Source organism: Miscanthus floridulus, chromosome 11, assembly GCF_019320115.1.
Source record: "Miscanthus floridulus cultivar M001 chromosome 11, ASM1932011v1, whole genome shotgun sequence".
NCBI lineage: Eukaryota > Viridiplantae > Streptophyta > Magnoliopsida > Poales > Poaceae > Miscanthus > Miscanthus floridulus.
In genome coordinates, this window is record NC_089590.1 from 77,994,279 (window position 1) to 78,016,340 (window position 22,062).

Below are 22,062 nucleotides of genomic sequence, written 5' to 3' on the forward strand. Positions count from 1 at the left end.
GTTGTCTCTACCTTTAAGCCATGCTCAATTTGCTAAACAATAATCATGCTTGTTCATCTCTATTTGAATAAATCTCTACAATACTTTCATGCTACTTTTGTTTACTATAGTATGCATAGGTTTTGAAGTATTTTCATACACCTTTTAAATTAGGCATGTTGCTGAGTTTAAACTGTTTTCTTGAATTAAATTAGACACGATGTCTAGTTTGATTCTTGAACCAAAAGGTGTGTTGATTTTACTTCCAAAGGCTTTTAAATTAAGCGTGGTGCTTAGGTTAAAATGCCTTTCTAAATCAAATTGGACGTGGCATCTAGGTTGATTTTTGAGCCGATAAGTATGCTGTAGTAGACACTTGATATTTTGTTAGACTAACCCCTATAGGAAACTCTCAAATCCATTTGGGTAAGTCATGAGATGAATTTAAATCAAAGATGAAGCAAGGCACATGATGAACTCCAATAACGTTGCGCAAAGAAGACACAACTCATTAATGGTCATTTGCTTTGTCTTTAGCTACAAGTTATCTTTGCCTTGAGCCATGCTTGTACAAAACAGGATAAACAAAAACTATGCTAAAATAATTCTAACGCCATCTTTTCATTAGCATAGATGAAAACTACAAAATTCTAGACAAACGACCTATGTTTTAAAATTATATATATTTCTTTGGATATGTGTTGTCCACTAATCCTTTGCACACATAAAACAATGAGAGAGGAAAAAGATCTAAAAAGGTGTTAAAAAATCAAAGAGCAGAAAGATGGCATGACAAAAGGATAAGAAAGAAATGGTGCAATCTAGGAGACAAGAAGCCCATGAACAGCCCCAAGCTGCAAGGCTAGCCAAACAAGGAAAACTTCAAGCAAAATGGGAAGGACCATCACGAGTCATCTATCCTTCATGATATGGTGGCATCACACTCCAATGATAAATGTAATATCCAAAGGTAAATGGTCATTATTTAAAAAGTTTTCCCTTGATTCTGGTAGGCACATAAATAATAAACAAACATGTTTGAGTCACAACTTACTCGATCCAATTTGAGTAACTCAACATGTTTAGTTCTTCGAGCTTGTTCCTAGCACCATTTTCTTGATCTCGTAGCCTTAACCAAATGAGCTAAAAAATGCACATCCTATCTCTGGAAGCTGATAGTAATAATCATGTAAAGATTGATACATTATGCATAGATAGATAATCCTTCCATGGGTTAAGCAACTCAATCTTTTCTGCCAAATGAACTTAAATGCTACATTCATGCTCAACCTTATGATCTTACCACCTACGTTATAATTGAACAAATCACATAACATCAACTTCATCTTGTTCAATGTGCTTAAGGTTAGAGAAGAATAAGTCAAGTTTTGGTTTTGTTGGTGTTTTCCCATCAACAGAGCCTATGCACTTGATCTCTACCTTGTTTTATAGCAGGACACACTTCAAGCAAAGTGTGGGGAAATCGATTCCCCAATTTCTATAAGTGAAGGTCCTAGACCCGTCAAACCAAAATCAAAACTCAAAACCAAGACAAGTTTGGCGGAAGAAGGTGACATCACCATTAGAGGCATCATCACAAGAATCTTCATCTTCAGAACAAACCGAGGTATTAATGAACTTCACAAGGAGAAGTCTAGTTCGAAGGACTTACAACACCAAACCCTCACCGAAAGAGTTAGCTTGGGGGAGAAGCACCTCCGTGTATCTAGGTAAGTATTCTTATCCATATAAGTATTCTTTCCCTTTTTAGTTTTAGTTTCCTTTTAATAGTTAAGAAAATGATGAATGAAACAAAATAAAAAGTTATCTTTATAATAAATATATGTAGCTATAGTAAGAACGTGTGATCTAGTAAAATTAAAAACAAAATAAAAGGTGTGTCTAGTTTGCTTTAATTTATTTTTAAGAGTTGAATAAATAAAGAGGACTCAGAATAATCTCTTGAATGAAAATGTTGAATAGTTGCACTATTGTAATTCCTTTAAAGTACCTAGTTTTTAGCCTTGAATTCTCCTGAGTTTTGGATAATTTTTTTTGATATAAGGATTTGCTCTGAACTTGAAACTCGTGGGTAGCATATGCTTGATCTAAGTCTAGGTAATTGACGGATATGATATGAGAAGGTCTGAGCTGATGTTTATCTTATTCCAAGTGAGACTAAAGTTCTAGAAATTTATCTTTTGGAAAACACAAAAATGCTACATGATGAGTTCCTGTATGACAAAGCTTGAATTTGCACCAGAGCCATACATGTTATTTAGGCTAGAAAACTTCCACATATATTCTACTTGCTTTTGTATTGAGTTTTGTCAAGCTTTGTTGACCCTTATGAGAGGTTTGTCATGCTTTTAAAATCAAGATCACGTACACACCACCCACATATACACTACTCCTACACTAGGGGAAGGCGTAAAAATATGCCTTCCATCTAGATCCGCCAAAAAATGTTCTACTCCTACACTGGGGGTGAACACAAAAACATGTTTATTAGGTTTTCCATCCACTCAAAATAAATGCTCCAAATTCTTGTTGCTATCTCTCAAAAGTTTTGTTGTAGAAAAGAGACATGGGCTATGCCAAAGTTATTCATAAAAAAAGGAAAAAAGAAAAAAAAAGAGTTAAGAAAAAATGGACAAGTGTCCGAGATATTTAAAACAATGGGTACTTAGATGCCCGCCTGAAAAAGGGAGAGATGAATAAGATAGCCCCTGCTCTCTAGCAAGTGCTTCCAAGTTTCAAAAGAGAGATAAGTTTTCAAGGAGCAAAGTAGAATTAGGATTAGCCACTATATATATCCACCATATATTCCACACACATGCACATCTTGATTTTATTGTATGACTCAACTCTCTTTGGATCTATTGTTTGACTTTACAATATATGCATTGCAAGTATGCTCTAGCTTTCTCCCTACCTATGAACTTCACATAAGCCTTAGTGGTAGGAAGAGAAAAAGGCATAACATCTTTATTGCCTTGGTGAGGATCCACAAATACCATATATATTGAGAGACTTGAGAGTGTTATACAATGGAATCTCTAAGTTTTATTTTGAAAATTTATAAAAACTCCAAAACAATGGTTGAACAAAGAATTTGAGACATAGTGCTTGACTTGATTGTTCGGTCTTTCAATTGCTCAAGACCCAAGTGAAGGCTAAGAAGCCCCATGTTTGAAGGTAATATAGGTAATTTTGAAAGTCAGATCGGTTTATTCTAATCCGAAGAAGAATTCTTGTTTGAACGCATGTGTACTTTTGAGGCATGAAAACATTGTAGCAACTCCTGATCCATTGCTAAGTTTGGTTTTGCTCAGGGACTAGCAAAGGTTAAGTGTGGGGGAGCTTGTTGACGATCATTAACATCAATCATAAACCATCAACATAACTTATATAAATGTATAAAAAGGATTGCCAACATAGGTTTAGGGGTTTAAACTAACAAATTCTACAAGTTTTAGTGAATCTATGTTTTCAGTAGGGTTTATCCAGAAAACCGGCAAGGAGGACCTATTCGTCAAAGCAAATCATGTTTATCCGCAGTGAAACCGGCGTGGGAAGACTCTAGAAGACTCTAGAAGGCAAACCACCAAAGCGAAGGGCAGGTGGCTACCATATGGGACCGGCCGACCCCACCTACATGCCGCTCGGCCCCCTAGGCCCACCTGTCAGCTCCTCCTTAAAATGTCAGTTCTCCACCACCTCCTAGATTGCATCTACGTCGTTCTTTCAAGTCGGTTTGATCCGAGGGTCTAGAATTAAGGCTTTGGCCTATATATACTAGCCCCTACCCCTCCTTGAAGCTATCCTGAAACCCTAATTCATATTCTCCTCATTAGGATCAGAGCCAGCTATCAAGAGAAGATTAGTCCTTCATAGGATCTAGTCTTATAAATAGAAATAGTGAGATAGAGAGTGAGGAAAGAGTTTGGAGGAGGTGTCAGCCTATCGATACTCTCTCTATGGCTTGTACCTTGGTAGATCCAAGTTCTATCTAAGCTTGCCTCTAAGATTTCTCTAGTAATCAACTTCTAATTCTAGTCCGCACCTTAAGGAGAAGATGAGCAGGGGAGGGAGTGGCCTGGGAGCTAGGACATCGGCCGCCAGCCTACGGAGTGAGATGCGAAGGACAACAGGAGGAGTAGCAACTAGAAGTTTTTGCGACCGGGACTTAGACTACTCGAGTGAAAGAAATGGTGGCGAGAATGGAAAGAATGAGAGAGAATAGGAGGGACTTGCTTTTATACCTAGGTCAAATTTAATCCAATGGTTAAAACTGCTGCCAATCAATCCAACGATCGAGAATAATCAGGCCACCATCGTGCCAGCCCATTAACCATGTCATGCCCGTGCCAACACTGCAGGCTAGACATGCAGCCTAGACACGGCCCTAGATCGTGCCCATGTCAGCCCTGACACTATAGACACCGTGCTCGGGCTGTGCTAGTGTCGTGCTTTTTTTGGGTCGGGCCGCCCATTGTGCCTGGCCGATTTGGCCATATATAGTGTCAAGTAGCTCAGGAAAGACGGGAACCTTCTAGAACCCGCTGGATGCTTCTCTCGCCTAGGTCCAACCTAATCTCATCCCCAAATCCATCTTTCTAGATGCGTCTTCCTCTCTCTGTTCTCTCCGCACACTTTTCTCTCCTCTCCACACCGCACTCTCTTGCCTGATGGCGTTGCTGGCGGCGGGGACTCCGCCATTCCTGACGAAGACGTACGCCATGGTGGAGGACCCGACCACAGACGAGACAATCTCCTGGAACGACACCGGCACAGCGTTCGTGGTGTGGCGGCCTGCTGAGTTCGCACGTGACCTTCTCCCCAAGCACTTCAAGCACAACAACTTCTTCTCATTCGTCTGCTAGCTCAACACCTACATGAGTACCCAAGTCGTCCTCGTCCATTCCGCTCCTCTTCTGCCTAACCGTCCATTCTGTTCTGTTTGCACAGGGATTGAAGAAGGTAGTGGCGGACAGATCAGAGTTTGCCAATGACGGCTTTCGGAGAGGCGAGAAGCACCTTCTCAGTGGAATACAGAGGCGGAAGGGGATCAGTGCCATGGTGGCGGTACCGGTGATGGGCATACCGATGGGGATACCGATACCGATTTTGTCCCCATCTACGAGCTCTAGCGGGGAGCCGGTGGTCTCCTTGTCGCCGCCGTGTGGATCGACGTCTGGAGTTAGCGGTGCGGTGGCCAAGCTAGAGGAGGAGAATGCGTGGCTGCGGTGTGAGAATGTGAGGCTGGCATGGGAGCTAGCCCTCGCGCGGCGCCTCTATGACGGCGTGTGCCACCTCATGGCGCGGTATGACCAAGGCAGAGGTGGAGATGAGGATCTGCCTGACGGCGACGAGGGGCATGGTGGCGGCAGGGAAGGCCCCAGTGGGCGGAAGCCAATGCTGTTTGGCATCGTAATCAGGGCCAAGCGGATACGCGGCGTGGATGGGGACGATGCGGAGGACGGTGAAGACGGGAACGCCGAGGAAAATGGCGAGGAGCACAACGATGAAGAACACAACAAAGATGACAAGAGGCACGTGGTGCGGGAGCAGGGGAGACGTCGGATCTAGATGTGCTGACGCTGTCCATGCGGGCGGCCGTGGCGACAAGGACGAGTGGAGGGTCACGTGACCGCAAGAGCTAACCACCCACACCGGCGTCGCTAGGACTGAAATCACTAACACTCATGTATAGTACGGTAGTCTTGATTGTATCGAGTGATGGTGCAGGCTTAAATTGAAATATCTTTGTACTGCTACTAGCCAGAAATCAAAGTTCAGCGATGGTCCTTGTTTTATCATAGCCGTAGAGATACCAACACTTCCTATCAGATTATAGATTATCTATTCTATTTTTAGTAGTCAGCAGACTATTTACAAGTCCATCCGAACTTGTTCCCCCACAAATTCTCTCTCGCTATCCATTCCTGTTAGGTTAATAGATGGCTACTCAAATTTTCTTCGATGGTTTCTCATTGTGCTCGTTCGCACACCAACGCCCGCGCTCACCTATCCACTGCGACCGCCATCTCGAGCGACACCTCGCCGGCCCCGTTCCACCACGACTGTCATCATGAGCAGCACCTCGTTGGCCCTATTCCACCGTGACTGCCATCGTCCACAGGTCCGACGCGGTCGGATTAGGCCGCCACTGCCTCTCCACAGAGGTTAGAAAAGGCGCTAGGCGGTCTATAGGCGGTGACTTACTGCCTAGAGCCTAAACGTGCCTAAATGTTTTATACTATACATATACATATATTATCCTAAATAAAAGAAAAAACAAGAAACTGTAGACCTAAAGTTAGACAAAAGGCCCATAAAACAATCCAACCCACCTTATCTACCCCATCTTAACCATCCGCCTCCTCCCAATTGTACGTAGCCACACATGGACACAGCTGAGTCTAACTCTCGGACTCTACTTTCTCCTCGGCTCGTCCCTTCCGCCTCCGCCATCTCTCGCCTCTTCCCTTCCATCTCTGCCACCACTAGCTTCTACGCGTTCGCATCGACCATCTTCGTCATCGTGCGTCCACCTCACTGACCCATCCACTGCAACCACCATCACGAGCAGCACCTCGTTGGCCCTGTTCCACCATGATCGCCATCGTCCATAGGTCCGGCGAGGTCGGATTAGGCCGCCACTGCCTCTCTCCACAAAGGTTAGAAAAGGCACTAGGCGGTCTGTAGGCGGAGACTTACTGCCTAGAGCCCAAACGTGCCTAAGCGTTTTCTAGATGTTTTATACATATACATATATTATCCTAAGTAAAAGGAAAAACAAGAAACTATAGACCTAAAGTTAGACAAAAGGCCCATAAAACAATCCAACCCACCTTATCTACCCTATCCTAACCATCCTCCTCCTCCCAACTTTACGTAGCCATGCACGGACGCACCTGAGTCTAACTCTTAGACTCTACTTTCTCCTTGGCTCGTCCCTTCCGCCTCTACCATCGCTTGCCTCCTCCCTTCCATCTCTACCGCCACTAGCTTCTACGCATCTGCATCGACCATCTTTGTCGTCATGCGTCCACACCTGTTGTCTCTACCGCCGCAATGGTCGCACCTGCTGTCTCCGTCACCATGTGACCACTCCTACCGTCTCATTGGCGTCTGCAACACCAAACTTCGTTGCTCGACATCGAGCCCACCGTTTATGACTCCTCCACCGCCACCACACCATGCCACTCAGCATCCCTACCTTCATAGATCTACACATATGAACATGGGGTCAGCATGTTCGACCACCATGACCAATGGGTGTGGCCTAGTTCCTGCCTACCCTCTAGGCTTCACGGTACCCCATCAAGGGAAACTCCTCGCCTAGCAGAAAGAAAACAAAACATGAGCTTTGACTACATCCCTAATACCACCATCACTTTTGGTTCGAGGGGCTTAACAAATGCGTCAACTTCACCTTCACCAACAACTCAGCGAGGGGCTCTGCCATCAACCTCGGTGACATCAACGTCACCTTCGCCAACACATTGGCAAGGGACCCCTCCATCGCCTCGGCAACATCGATGTCACTTCACCAACACTTCGGCAAGGGGCTCCACCATCGACCTTGGCAACATTGGCTTCACCTTTGCCCATAACTCAGTGAGGGACTCTGCCTTCAACCTCGGTGAAAGGTCCTAGAGGCTAGAGGGGGTGAATAGCCTATAAAAAAATTCTACAACAACACTAAGCAATGTGGTTAGACAAATATGAGGCAAAGTAATTCTTACGCTTGGCTACTAAAAATGCAAGCCACCTATCACAATTCTAGTTGCTATAGTCTCTAAGTACACAATGCTAGGTCAATACCACTAAGTTAGTGAGCTCTCAAAGACTAACTAAAGAGCCTCACTAACCACTAGATAAGACATAAGCTAGCTCTCAAAACTAATTACACTAAAGAGCTTAGCTACACTAGGAATGTAAATACAAGAGAGGGGAAGATGTTTATACTACCATGGCAAGTGACAATCAATTAATCACAATGAATACCAATGAAATCCCGATGACAAGATGACACAATAATTTTTCACTGAGGTTCACTTGCTTGCTGGCAAGCTAGTCCCTGTTGTGGCGATTCACTCACTTATAGGTTCACGCGCTAATAGGCATCATAAGCCTAACCCGCAATCGGGTGCCGCACGACCAACACAAGATGAGGATCACACAAGCCATGAGCAATCCACTAGAGTACCTTTTGGCTCTCCGTCGGGGAAAGGTCAAGAACACCTCACAATCACTATGATCAAAGCCAGAGACAAGCACCTTCCTCCGCTCGATGATCCTCACTGCACCAAGCCGTCTAGGTGACGGCAACCACCAAGAGAAATAAGCGAATACCGCAGCGAAACACAATCACCAAGTGCCTCTACATGCAATCACTCAAGCAATGCACTTGGATTCACTCCTAATCTCACAATGATGATGAATCTATGATAGAGATGAGTGAGAGGGCTTTGACTAAGCTCACAAGGTTGCTATGTCAATGTAAATGGCCAAGAGGGTGAGCTAGATGGGGCTTAAATAGGAGCTCCCACGAAATAGAGTCGTTGGCTCTCTGTTAGCACTAAAATCGAGGTGATCGGACGTGCCGATCAGTTTGACCAAACGCAGCACCCTAGCGTTCGGTCCCGCATCCGCTGCCATGTGTCCCCTGTGTTCAACCACAGCCATGCAATCTCAATGGTCGGTAGCCCTTCTCCACGCGTTAAGTGATGATTGGACGCACGGCCAAGGAGACCGGACTCGCTGATCAGCGTTAGATCCCATGCCATGACTGAACACGTCGGTCCACGTAGCTTCCCAGTGTTAGGTCACTTCTAGTAAGCATCCAGAGATGAATTTTCTTGATCGGACGTGTAAGATCAATAGTGACCAAACGCACGACAGCGTCCGATCCTTTCTTCTCCTCTGCGCCAAGTTTTGCTCCGACGTCAGCATACGCCACCTGTGACCAGACATAGGACCTACATGTCCGATCACAAACATTGTGCAGTGTCCGGTCGTTAGCCTGATAGAGCCCGAGCATGCCAACTTCACTATAATTGACCGGACGTAGCTCCACCGAGTCCGATCACTATGTGACCAGCGTCCGGTCAGTGCAAAACAACACTTCCTCTTCACCAACTTTGCCACCCTTGATCAAATGTGCTGACCACCAAGTGTATCACCTTGTGCATGTGTGTTAGCATATTTTCACAAACATTTTCAAGGGTGTTAGCACTCACTATAATCTAAATGCATATGCAATGAGTTAGAACATCAAGTTGCACTTTGATAACCGCATTTCACGACGAGTTTCACCCCTCTTAATAGTATGGCTATCTATCCTAAATGTGATCACCCACTTGGTGTCTTGATCACCAAAACACAAAAGCTCCTATCAAGTTTTACCTTTACCTTGAGCTTTTTGTTTTTCGCTTTCATCTTTTCTAAGTCCGAGCTCTTGATCATCACCATGGTCACACCATCATCATGATCTTTACCATTTGCCCCACCACTTGGAAAGTACTTAACCTATCTCATATTCACTTAGAGCACATATATTAGTACCTAGGATTTCATCAATTCACAAAAACCAAACTAGAGCTTTCAATCTCCCCCTTTTTGGTAATTGATGACAACCCTTTCACAAAGATATGAATTAAAATTCAATTTAAATCCATGTTGCTTGCCCAAGCTTTTTATGTAAAGGATATGGACAAGTTTCATGAACCCCAATCGGTAGCATTAGCTCCCCCCTACATATGTTCTAAGAGTTTGGATTGAAGCTTGCACATATGCATGGATTTGAGTTGTGGGAGAGTAATGTCTATCAAATGATGCTAAGGTATAAGAGATGGATCTTTGAAGCGTGATACCAATCGGAGTGCACCAAATATACCATTCTTAGCACCATTGCAAGTTAGATGCCACTTGGAATTACTTGCAAAACACAAACACTAGATACCTCGTGAGATCAACATTATATGCAAGGTTTTAGTACCACTTGAAAAATAAAAACAAGGCATATCTAACTTACCCTATGCATGCTAGTTTCTCATTTCATCATTCAAGCCTACAACTAGCATACACCACATAAGCATGGATATTGAATTTAAAACTTATGCCATACAAGCAAACATGTGAAATGCACATTCAAATGCAACACACAAGTTTATGAGCTTGCTCCCCCTACTTGTGTGCTCAAATTTTTAATTTGATCCCCTTACTTTCATATTTCTCCTCTATGTCAAAGTTCTCCCCTTTTGTAATCTCTTTACTATCTTTGTGCATTAGTTCTCCCCCTTTGTCATCAATGACCACAAAGGTTCATTTTTAGATAGGTTAAGATTATCAATGCAATCAATAGGATGAGGATCATTTTCCTAAATTAGGTTCAATCTAGAACACTTGTCAAAGATATTTAACTCAGTTTGATCTAAGGACAAGCTTCTTCACACCTCCAAATAAGGGTTATCTTGTACCATGTTGAGTTAAACACTTATAGCATATTTTCTAGATCAAACACTTAGGTTCACAAGCCCACAAACATGTCATATGTTACTACTAGATCAAGTCAAGCATAGAAGCAATAGTGGTACCATACAAGCATCAAATTCATTTGATTTTCATGAATGAGTCGATAGAACATGAGGAATGACTATATGCACTAAACATGTCCTTAGCAAAGGATGTATGCATGACAATCAACTTTTATCTTAGAGTGCTTGAAGGAGAGGCATGCCATATAAGTGGGGGGTGCATCAACACATATTTGAGAAATCCAATATGTTCAACTCATTCCTTAGCTTGCAAAACCTTTTCTCATCTAGTGGCTTGGTGAATATGTCGGCAAGTTGATCTTCGGTGCCCACACTCTCAATGCAAATGTCCCCTTTTTGTTGATGATCTCTTATGAAATGGTGGCGGACATCAATGTGCTTTGTTCTTGCATGTTGAACCAGATTATTGGTTAGCTTTATTGCACTCTCATTGTCACAAAGCAATGGCACTTTCTTGAACTTGATTCCAAAGTCATTCAAGATGGCCTTTATCTAAAGTATTTGTGCACAACAACTACCAGTGGATATGTATTTGGCTTCGGTGGTTGATAATGTAACACTATTTTGCTTCTTTGATGACCATGAAACAAGTGATCTTTCCAAAAATTGATAAGTGTCCGAGGTGCTCTTTCTTTCAACCTTGCATCCCGCATAGTCGGAGTCCAAATATCCAACAAGTTCAAACTTTGCTCCTTTAGGATACCACAAACTAACATTTTGTGTATGCTTTAAGTACCTCAATATTCTCTTTGTTACCTTCAAATTACTTTCTCTTGGTGAGGCTTAAAATCCTTTACACATACACACACTAAACATGACATCCGGTCTTGATGCGGTCACATAGAGTAGGTTTCCAATCATAAAGCGATATATTTTTTGATCCACCATGTTGCCACTTGCATCACTATCCAAATTGTCATTTATTCCCATTGATGTACTAATTGGCTTTGCTTCATTCATACCAAACTTCTTGATCATGTCTTTGATGTATTTGCCTTGACTCACAAATGTACCATTCTTCAATTGCTTGATTTGAAGACCAAGGAAGTAATTCAACTCTCTAATGATGGACATCTCAAATTCATTAGTCATCATCTTTCCAAACTCTTCACAAAAATCTTGATTGGTTCATACAAATATGATGTCATTAACATAGATTTGCAACACAAACAAGTCCTTGCCAATCTTCTTAGTGAAAAGAGTGGTGTCAACCTTGCCCATAATGAGCCCTTTAGAGAGTAGGAAATCTCTCAACCTCTCATACCATGCTCTAGGTGCTTGCTTCAAGCCATACAATGTCTTCTTCAACTTGTACACATGGTTGGGCTTATTGTCATCTTCAAAACCGGGAGGTTGCTCAACATATACTTCTTCATTGATGTAGCCATTGAGAAATGCACTCTTGACATCCATTTGATAGAGCTTGATATTGTGGGCACAAGCATAGGCTAGCAAGATTCTAATTTCTTCCAACCTAGCAACCGGGGCATATGTTTCTCCAAAGTCAAGACCTTCAACTTGAGTATAACCTTGTGCTACCAATCGTGCTTTGTTCCTCACTACTATCCCATCTTGATCTTGCTTGTTCTAAAATACCCATTTGGTTCCAATCACATTATGTCCCTTTGGCCTCTCGACTAATTCTCATACTTGATTTCTAGTGAAGTTGTTCAATTATTCATGCATTGTATTCACCCAATCAACATCCAACAAAGCTTCATTTATCTTCTTTGGTTCAATGGATGACACAAATGAGAAATTCTCATAAAATGAAGCCAATCTTGATCTTGTTTGTACACCTCTAGAAATATCTCCAATTATAGTGTCTAATGGATGATCTCTTGCAATATGAGTTGGTTGGAGTATTAGAACTTGATTGCTTGCACTTGCTTGATCATTGGGTTGAGATGATGTACTAGCCACTTGATCTTGCACATTGTCATGAGAGCCACTTGAACTTGCTTGATTTGTATCAACTTGCACATTTGAGTTAGAGAGCACTTGCACATGATCATCTTCTTTATCAATCACTTGCCTAGGCCTTAATTCACCAACATCCATGTTCTTCATGGCATTTGAAAGTTGAATGCCTCTAACATCTTCTAAGTTCTCATTCTCATCTTGAGAACCCTTGGTTTCATCAAATTCCACATCATGAACTTCCTCAAGAGTTCTACTTTCTAAATTCTAAACTCTATAAGCTTTGCTTGTAGTGGAGTAACCTAGTAAGAATCCTTCATCACACTTCTTTTCAAACTTGCCCAATCTAGTGCCTTTCTTCAAGATATAGTATTTGCAACCAAAACCCAAAAATATGCAATGTTGGGCTTTCTACCATTCAAGCGCTCATAAGGTGTCTTCTCTTTCAATGGGTGACAATACAAGTGGTTGCTACAATAGCAAGCCGTGTTGATAGCTTTGTCCCAAAAGTTTCGACTCACATTGTACTCACTCAACATTGATCTTGCCATGTCAATCAAGGTTCTATTCTTCCTCTCAACATGGTCATTTGATTGTGGAGTGTACTTGGCCGAGAATTGATGTCTAATTCTAAATTTATCACATAACTCATTAATTCTAGTGTTCTTGAACTCACTACCATTGTTACTTCTAACTCTCTTGATGGTTGTTTCAAACTCATTGTGAATGCCCTTGGCAAATAATTTAAAAGTTGCAAACACATCACTCTTATCCACTACAAAGAATGCCCATGTGTATCTAGTGTAGTCATCCACTATCATAAACCATATTTGTTTCCACCGATGCTAGTGTATTGTGTTGTCCCAAACAAATTCATGTGCAATAACTCAAATGCTTTACTAGTGCTCATCATGCTTTTTTACGATGGGTGTTTCCAACTTGTTTGCCGGCTTGATAAGAGCTACAAAGTTTATCCTTCTCAAACACAACATCTTTCAAGCCTCTAACTAAGTCATGCTTAACCAATCTATTCAATTATTTCATTCCAACATGAACAAGCCTTCTATGCCACAACCAACCCATACTAGACTTAGTGAATAAGCATGTTGACAATTGAGCTTCACTAGCATTGAAATCAACTAAGTATAGATTCTCATATCTAAAGCCTTTGAAGATCAAGTTAGAGCCATCTACACTTATAATCTCTACATGATCTACTCTAAATATGCATTTGAATCCAAGATCACACAATTGAGCCACGGATAGCAAATTAAAGTTCAAGCTCTCTACTAGCAACACATTGGATATGCTCATGTCATTGGATATTGCAATCTTACCAAGCCCTTTGACCTTGCCTTTGCCATTGTCACTAAATATGATACTATCATAACCATCCTCCAGCTTTGTAATTGACCTACAAAAGAAGATCAAATCTTTTTAGGTACCCAAACTTGCTTGGGTTCTTGAAGGTTAGTGACCAAGCTCTTTGGCACCCAAATAGCTTTCTTCTTTGAGCCCATCTATGGTTTACCAATGAACCTAGCCTTTACACCATTTGCACCCTTGGTAAGCATATAGAAAGAATCAAGCTTAATAGAGGATACATTAGCATTTTTGCTCTTGTTCTTGCACTCATGCTCTTTATGACCAACTTGCTTGCACCTAGTGTAAAACCAACCATTGTTCTTCACAAAACTAGTCTTGTGAGGAGCAAAGGCCGCCTTGCCTTTCTTGGGGGTATAGCCCAATTCCTCTTTGTAAAGAGAAGCTCTTTGGCTACCCAAGCATAAAAGCAAGATATCCTCACCACCATAGGCTTTGCCTAAGGCACGAGTGAGCTCATTTACCTTCTTCTTGAGGGTCTCATTCTCAACCATAAGTGAGGCATCACAAGTGAAACCATCACTCATAGGTAAAGTAGAGGTGGATGTGCTAGATGAGCTACAAGAAGGGTTAGTGGGAGCAGCAATGATAGGCTTATAGAATGATTCATCAATTATATCACAAGTTAAGCCTACATCACATGTTACAACATGCTCTTTCAAATTTTGCTCATCAAGTAGAGAGGAATGAGCTTTTTCAAACTTCTTGTGAGCCTTGCCAAGCTTCTCATGGGCTTCCTCTAGCCTCTCATGAGATGCATTGAGCTTATCAAAGGCTTGCTTAAGGGCTTTTAGTTCCTTACGCAAGTCTTTGCATTACCTTCTCTTAATGTCAAAATGTTCCTTAGAATCATCTAATATGTCAAGTAGTGCATCCTTAGTTGGTTCATCATCATCACTTTCACTTTCATTGTCATTATCATGTTCCTCATCACATCCATCATCACAAGTTTGTACCTTAGTGGCCTTAGCCATGAAACATGATGGAGTGTCGAAGAGAGAAGGCTTCTCATTGAAGGAAATGCTTGCAAGAGCCTTCTTATTAGTGGTCTTGTCATCATCACTATCATCATCATCACTTGAGAAAGCATCACTATCCCAAGTGACTATATATGAACCACCTTTCCTCTTCTTCTTGTAGGTCATCTTGTCCTTCTTCTCTTTCTTTTCCTTCTTATCCTTTTTCTTGCTCTTCTTGTCATCATCATCATTATCGCTATTGTATGGGTATTGAGCAACAAGATGATCCTTGCTTCCACACTTGAAGCACCTTCTTGACTCTTCCTTGTTCTTGGATGAAGACTTCTTTCTTCTATCACGGTAGCCCTTCTTCACCATGAACTTGCCAAATCTCATCACAAAGAGAGCCATCTTCTCATCATTCATCTCATCAAAGCTCAAATCTTTATCTTCACTTGATGATTCTTGCTTTGCCTTGCACTTGGATGATGATGTGGCTTTGAATGCCGCACTCTTCTTCTTCTCATCTTTCTTCTCCTTCTTTTTTTCCTTCTCATTATCATCTCTATATGTGTCATCGGTCATCACATCTCCCAGCACTTGGCTTGGTGTCATGGTGTCCAAACCACTCCTCACTAGCAAGGTGACCAACATGCCAAATCTTGATGGTAAGCATCTCAAGAACTTATGGGAGAAGTTCTTGTCCTTCACTTCCTCACCAAGTGCTTTGAGATCATTGACAAGCACTTGGAGCCTATGGAACATCTATGGCACACTCTCACCATCCTTCATCTTGAAGCTTGCAAATTTTTCTTTCAGAATGTATGCTTTGGCTCCCTTCACCGCTTGAGTGCCCTCAAATGATTCCTCCAACTTCTTCCAAGCCTCATGAGCCATCTCAATGTTCTTGATTTGCTTAAATATTCTCTCATCAATAGCATCATGAATGGCACTAAGAGCAATGTTATTGTTTTGGAGAAGCACTTCTTTAGCGGTGGTGGGATTCTCTAGATTGGCTATCTCAATCTTAGTCTCCACCACCTTCCACACCTTTCTATTGATTGACTTGATATGAGTGGTCATCTTTGACTTCCAATATGGATAGTTTGTGACATCAAATTGGTGTGATTTCTTGGTGTTGTTGATTTAAGCCATTTTGACACTGAAGGTTGTTAAGCCTCAAATCAAGATGACCATGGCTCTGATACCACTTGAAAGGTCCTAATGGCTAGAGGGGGGTGAATAGCCTATAAAAATTTCTACAACAATACTAAGCAATATGGTTAGACAAATATGAGGCGAAGCAATTCTTGCGCTAGCCTACTAAAAATACAAGCCACCTACCATAATTCTAGTTGCTATAATCTCTAAGCACACAATGCTAGGTCACTACCACTAAGTTAGTGAGCTCTCAAAGACTAACTAAAGAGCCTCACTAACCACTAGACAAGACATAAGCTAGCTCTCAAAACTAATTACACTAAACAGCTTAGCTGCACTAGGAATGTAAATACAAGAGAGGGGAAGATGTTTATACTATCATGGCAAGTGATAATCAATCAATCACAATGAATACCAATGAAATCTCAGTGACAAGATGACACAATAATTTTTCACCGAGGTTCACTTGCTTGCCGGTAAGCTAGTCCCCATTGTGGCGATTTACTCACTTAGAGGTTCACGCGCTAATAGGCATCACAAGCCTAACCCACAATCAGGTGCTGCACGACTAACACAAGATAAGGATCACACAAGCCACGAGAAATCCACTAGAGTACCTTTTGGCTCTCCATTGGGGAAAGGTCAAGAACCCCTCATAATCACCACGATCGAAGCCGAAGACAAGCACCTTCCTCCGCTCGACGATCCTCACTACACCAAGCCGTTTAGCTAACAGCAACCACCAAGAGAAACAAGTAAATCCCACAGCAAAACACAATCACCAAGTGCCTCTAGATGCAATCACTCAAGCAATATACTTAGATTCACTTCCAATCTCACAATGATAATGAATATATGATGGAGATGAGTGGAAAGGCTTTAACTAAGCTCACAAGGTTGCTATGTCAATGCAAATGGCCAAGAGGGTGAGCTAGATGGGGCTTAAATAGGAGCCCCACGAAATATAGCCGTTGGCTCTCTATCAACACTAAAATTAGGGTGACCAGATGCGTCGGTCAGTTTGACCGGACGTAGTGCCCTAGCGTTTGGTAGCGCATCTGCTGCCACGCGTCCCTCGTGTTCAACCACAGCCGCACGATCTCAACGATCGGCAGCCCTTCTCTGCGCGTTAAGTGACGATCGGACGCATGGCCAAGGAGACTGAATGCGTCGATCAACATTAGATCCCACTCCATGACTGAACGTGCCGCTCCCCACGGCTTCCCAGCGTTAGGTCACTTCCAGTAACCATCCAGAGCTAGATTTTCTTGATCGAACGCGTCAGATCAACAACGACCGGACAAACGACAGCGTCCAATCCTTTCTTCTCCTCTGCGGGCCAAGTTTCGCGCCCGATGTCAGCATACGCCACCTATGCCGTATCACCTTGTGCACGTGTGTTAGCATATTTTCACAAACATTTTTAAGGGTGTTAGCACTCACTATAATCTAAATACATATGCAATGAGTTAGAACATCTAGTGGTAGTTTGATAACCGCATTTCATGACGAGTTTCACCCTTCTTAATAGTTCGGCTATCTATCCTAAATGTGATCACACCCACTTGGTGTCTTGATCACCAAAACACAAAAGCTCCTATCAAGTTTCACCTTTGCCTTGAGCACTTTGTTTTTCTCTTTCTTCTTTTCCAAGTTCGAGCTCTTGATCATCACCATGGTCACACCATCATCATGGTCTTCACTATTTGCTCCACCACTTGGAAAGTACTTAACCCATCTCATATTCATTAGAGCACATATGTTAGTACATTGGGTTTCGTCAATTCACCAAAACCAAACTAGAGCTTTCACTCAGCAACATCGACTTCACCTTCGCCAACCCTTTGGCGAGGGGCTTGCCATCGACCTTGGCCACATCAACTTCACCTTTGCCAACACTTTGGTGAGGGGCTCCTCCATTGACCATGGCAACATCGACTTCACCTTCACCAACACTTCGGTGAGGAGCTCCGTCTTCGACCTCGGTGACATCAACTTAACCTTTGCCAACACTTCGGTGAGAGGCTCACCATCAACCTCGATGACATCAAATTCACCTTCACCAACACTTCAGCGAGGGGCTCTGCCATCAACCTCGGCGACATTGACTTCACATTCACCAACATTTTGGCAAGGGGCTCTACCTTCGGCCTCAGTGACATCGACTTTACTTTCTCCAACACTTTGGCGAGGGGCTCCGCCATCGACCTTGATGACATCGGCACCACCTCCACCAACATGTCGATGACGAGCTCTGCCATTAACCTCAGTGACATTGACATTACTGCCTCACCATCTCGCTTGACATAAGAGGCTCGCTAGCCTTTTTTGAACATGACTTTGTTAGCGTCTCGACCTCATGTTTGGGTCGAGGGTCTACAGCCGCCTCCAGCATCATTGACAACATCATGTCACCATCTCGCTTGGTGCAAGGGGCTCACCGGTCTACTTCGACGGTGACTTCGTCAAATGCCTCGATAGCACTTCTTGCTCAAGGACTCACCGACCCCTTCAGCGCCATCCACATCATCACCGCCTTGCTCATCTACTTTGGCATCAATTATGGCTTTACTAGGCTACCTTTGGCCTAGGAGCTCACCGTCATCATCAGCATCGACTATAGCTTCGCTTAACAAAACTTTCTGCCTAGGGACCACAACCATTTTCAATGACTACTTCAACTTCACCTCACCATCACCCTTGGCTCAAGCAAAGAACATCCTCCAATGTTCATCATCAACACCTCCGTCAACTAGGCATGAGACCCTCACCTTCTCATAAACACCAGCCAAGAGGGGTTAAGGGGGTGCATTGGAGAACCAATTCAACCCCGTGGACATTTCTTGCTCGGTCCTCATGAATTTAAGGAAGCAAGCCATAATAACTATGATAACTACTTCATCTACGTCCACCTCAACAAATGTGTCATCATTGACCCTTGGTGACAACTCCTATGTCCATCTACGTCCAATGACCATGACATCTAGAATGGCTACTTCCATTACCATGACTGCTTCGGGCTACAGAGAGTTGCTCCTTGCCAAGGTGAAACCCTCACAGCAGCTGAGTCAAGCAGGAGCAAGATCGTCGACCTCCACAATCAAAAAGTCATCATCATCGTATCGTGGCCTTCGACCTTCACGCCAATACACTTCCTCCTCTGAGGACACCACTATCAAAGCCCTAGATACACTAGGGAATTGTACTCTTGAGCCTTTTCCTATTATTGTAGCACCTAGATTTTGTTGTACCTACCAAAGCCTAGTAGCTAAGGGGCTACTGTTGGGGGTAGGGGCCGTTGCGCCTACCCCCTTCCATGTAAAAGGCCCAAGATGTCCAAGGACCTCCATGTAATTTGCAAGCCAAAGGGATAGGGAGGAAGATTGCCTCCTTGCACCTCCCCTATAATTAGAGCCCAGGGGGCAAGGGCAAAAGTGATTCCCTCCATTCTCCAAACTCTAGTCCCTAGTTTCTCTCCTCATTTACTTTCTTGTGTGGGACTAGTTACCTGAGATAATAACCTTCACTAGACTAGTTACCCGAGGTAACCTTCACCTAGGTGAAGTTATAGGCGAGGGTCTAGATGTCAACAAAATGCTTCCAAGATGTCGTCTAAAACTCACTCAAATCATACCACCTCTACTTCATTAACAACAAACACAACTACAACTTTTATGACATCAGAGAGACTAATTGATTTGTGTAGCACCTCAAAAGAACCAGTCAGTGCTTCAAAACCTACTCTCACAAATCCCATATTACCATCTTTGCATATGTCGCAGTAGTTAAATCCCATTTTCATAGCAATGCATCTGGAATCTTGAATGAAATGCTCGATTGTATCTCTCTTTTCTTAAATATTTCAACCTTATTGACCTACCAACCTCTAAGGTACACATTCTTCCATGTCCTTTATACTCGAATGTTAGGTCGAACGTACCATCTCCAAGAGTTGTGTGCACCTCAGCTCCGTACCCAAAGTAGTGTGAAATCAATAGGTGTGCCTTTTGACTTACACCAACTTTGAACTTTTTTTATTCCATCGTGATAACTTTGTTTGCTTGCAATTAAATAATATGTATCAGTAAAAAGAAATCCTAAAAAATATCAAAATAATTGTTGTTGTGGGAAAACAATTATACATGTTGATAAACTCATTGAGTACTTTATCCAATTTCAATTAAATTCATAAAAGCACATGAACATTTGCAACATGAAAGGTAACTGTAGAAATGATACTACTATGCGATTATGATTTAATAGAACTATCTTCAGCGTGCTTTATTAATTAACCAAAGAAGTGACTCCTAAAGGTGGAATTTCATTATGATCTAATAGAGCTATCTTCATTGTGCTTTATTAATGACACAAAGAAGTGACTCCTAAAGGTGGAATTTCGCATAGTACCCCAATGACATTGACCAGGTGGACAACTTTTTAGCTAATAGCACTATCCAAATAGACACCACATCTAAATCATTCAGAAACTAACATAGTGATGGGACAACTAGGACAAAATTTGAGGGACACCTGCAGTCCATGCAATTGATTTCATTCGTAGCAGAATTTCAGTATAATTCCCCACAAAACACAAAGAGTTGCAAAATGTTGAGAACAATACCACCATTTCTTGATCAGACTTCATCGAATCCTGCTCCTGGACCAAATTGTCTGCAACCAAACAAAAACAGGGAAATCAGTAATAAGTCATAAATTAAGACATACTTCTCAAACCAAAGCAGAGGTAAAAGTAAAATAAAATCAGAACCTGCAGTGATCACTAAATGAAATATCATACACCATTTTCTCAAACTCCGACCACAGTTTTGAAAACAAAATAAGTGGGGCGTCAAAATTTTATGGACTTACTCATCAACACATTTGTATGTTTCTAACGACTTGCTCGTTCAGAGTTACTACTTTCATGTAGAGTTTGATTGCAATTTAAGGCCCCGTTCGGCTTACCCCATATTCGGCATGTTTTTTTAGCCGGAACAGTGTTTTTCTCTCACAATAATTCAGCCGGAACAGTGTTTTTCAGCCAGTTTCAGTCAAGATTCAGCAAGCCGAACGAGGCCTAAGTTACTACTTTCCTGTCTTATTTATTGTAGTATTATTTGAATCCAATCGCCCCTTGTAACTTATATTCTATTCTTCTATCTCATTGTTTATCTATGGTACCTCCAGATTCCTTGAAATTAATTCGGCTGGTATTAAAGCCGGCTGATAAGCCGACTGAAGCTGTTTTATTATGAGAGAAAAATACTGTAGATTTAGCTGATAAGTTCAAGCGAACAAACCATAACCCGGGAAGAGACAACTGTTGTCATTATAATATCATAAATATTTTAGCACATTGCACATGGCTTTCTCTAGTAACATATCATATCAATGTACCCAGAAGTACAAAACATATGCACAAAAGTTACTAAGTTGACGATTCTAAAAACTACGTTAACTTGTACCGGTTCTGAATTGCGCAGAGACAGACCAACCTAAAACAATCTTATGTTCCGCATGCTCCAGTTTTGTTGATAAATCATGTAACAGGCAGTTGAATTTGCTTGTGGGGGCTCGGTTGGCTGTATAAGCCAGCTTATTTGTTGGCTGGTTGAATTCGCCTGTGGGGGCTCGGCTGGTTGTATAAGCCAGGCAGTTCTGTTGATAAATCATGTAACAGGCAGTTGAATTAGGGGGTGTTCGGCTGGCTGTATAAGCCAGCTTATTTGTTGACTTATAAGCCACGGAACAGTATTTTTCTCTCTAAAAAAATCAGTCATATAAATCAGCAAAAGCGACTTGCAGAGCAGTCAATTGATCACACAATCTCCTTGCTCAGGAGATTTTCGAACATAATCCCCGCCAGAGTTTCGAATTTTCAGTCTGCTTCACGGATAAGCTTTGCATTTTCATTCACAGCTTGTTGAAGTTTTTCCTCTAAAAGGTCTATATGTTCTGTGGCTCCTTTGGTATGTTGAATTCTTATATAAAACCATATGCATTGGTAATAAGAAATTGTGACAAACACCAAAATAGTAGTTGATGTACAAAACAATGAGGATGCTTATAAATTCGTTATGTAATTGACTACT

General features: G+C 42.2%; 1 pseudogene; it reads left to right on the forward strand.

Moving 5' to 3' along the window:
- Window positions 1-4,667: 4,667 nt before the first annotated feature.
- Window positions 4,668-5,645, forward strand: LOC136491328 (heat stress transcription factor B-2a-like; annotated as a pseudogene).
- The last annotated feature ends 16,417 nt before the right edge of the window (window positions 5,646-22,062 follow it).